This window comes from Artibeus jamaicensis, unplaced genomic scaffold (assembly GCF_021234435.1).
Source record: "Artibeus jamaicensis isolate MK-2021 breed Jamaican fruit bat unplaced genomic scaffold, CSHL_Jam_final scaffold_833, whole genome shotgun sequence".
NCBI lineage: Eukaryota > Metazoa > Chordata > Mammalia > Chiroptera > Phyllostomidae > Artibeus > Artibeus jamaicensis.
The window spans coordinates 20,875,857-20,877,715 of NW_026522056.1; positions in this window are offsets into that span (position 1 = coordinate 20,875,857).

The following is a 1,859-nucleotide window of genomic DNA, read 5'->3' on the forward strand; positions in this document are numbered from 1 at the left end:
AAATATTCAAAAAAAGAAGAGAAATTTTATGTTAAAATCAAGTTCTTATTGTTGTAGCATCCCCTAATATGAGCTTTATTTCAGAATTCCAGAGTGGTTCAATTTATAATGGGTTCTGGATTCAATCCCCAGTCAGGACATATACAAGAATCAACAAATGAAACCAGAAATAAGCAGAACAACAAATCAATATTTCTCTCTCTAAGTCAATATAGTAACAAAAATTTTTTTTAAAAAGGGATCACAATCCAACTCAAAGAAATGCCTAGGTGACCACTTTTAAGAGATGAGCTGCTTCAGTCTATGTTAAGTGAAGCCATTCAACTTGAACTACCTCAAATCCCCCCTCACTTCTGAATGTTCTTTATCTCCACTGTCTTCTTTCTTTTGTTTTCTCTTACCAGCAATGTGGTCAAGTTATAAAATGCCCCAGTGCATCATGGGTCTCTGTATTACGTCCTTGTGCTGTCCTCTCCCACGCTGGACCTCAGCTGCCCTGTCACCTGCAGAATGCCTTGACCTCTGGGATGTGACAGCAGCAATGCCATGTGTGTTTCAGTGCCGAGGACATAAGAGGCCTGCAGCTGCCTCTTCTCTGAGCCTCCAGGTAAAAAAATCTGGACACCCAGCAGGAAGGGCCAATGGGAAAAGAAGCCCTGGAGGATGAACAGGGGTCTTAGCATTTCAGCCAGCCAGCTAAGGGGTGAAACCTAGGAGATATTTTGGACCCTCTGGTACCAAAGGTGACCACTTTAGGGCAGCCCAGCTGATGTGACATGAGCAGAGAGAAGCCATCTCAGGTAAAAAAATAATAATAATAAAATGGTACATCTTTATGCCCCAAGGTTTGGAGTGGTTTGTTACACAGCAGTGCAACAAAGGGTCCCTCTTCTTGTCCAAGGTGAATCTCTTGTGTGCTGTTGAGACCGCTCTGACTTTCTTAGAAGCCATCATCCTATTTCCCTACTGGCTTCTTCCACTGGCTTTGTAATGAGCTGCAATCTTCTTAAAAAAAAAGTCCCTTTAGAAACAATACTATTCTTAAGAAATGAGTGATGTGTGTATTACCACACACCAACAATCATCTAAAAACACACAACCATTTTGCTTTATTTTTATCTTTCATTCAATCCTACCATCTAGTCTATGCCCTTGTCTTTCTACAAAAATTGGTGGCTCAAAAGTCCTTAATATTTGCTGGTCCCCAGGTCCGATCTCAATCCTAATGCATATGACTCCGGTAACCACTGTTTTTTCCAAACTCTCCCATTCGCTTTCATGATTATAACTCTCCTCGATTTCTTAAAATGTCTCTGGCTATTCCCTCCTATTCCACACTGGACCCTCTTATTTGGACACATGTCTGACTTGGTCCCCCTCCCACTTCCACTGTATGCCGAGTCCTGTGATGTCACTGTCTCTATGACTCTCTGCCTAAATGTGACTTTAACTTTAACCTCTCTTAAGATGACCTCCCAGCTTTGCAACACAGAAATCAAGAACAAAAAAAAAAAAATGAAGGCCAAGGATTAGAATAGAAACAAATCTTCCTACACTGACTTTTTTCCCAGGCCCCATGAATCAGCAGCAGAATTGGCATTTCCTGAAAGTTGAAGGGAAAAACCAAACTTCAGACTTCACCCAGAGCTACAGAATCAAATTTACATTTGAGCAAGAGCTGCAGATAATCCGTCTGTGCATGAAAGTCTGAGAAACACTGCTCTAAATATGTATTCCCAACTACTTTGGCTAAATAAATAAATCATCATTCTCGGTTTTTCCCCACAACCACCACCAAACACACTCTTGCTTTTCCAACAAACCATGAGTCCACCACGATCTTACCACCGAGTGTGCCA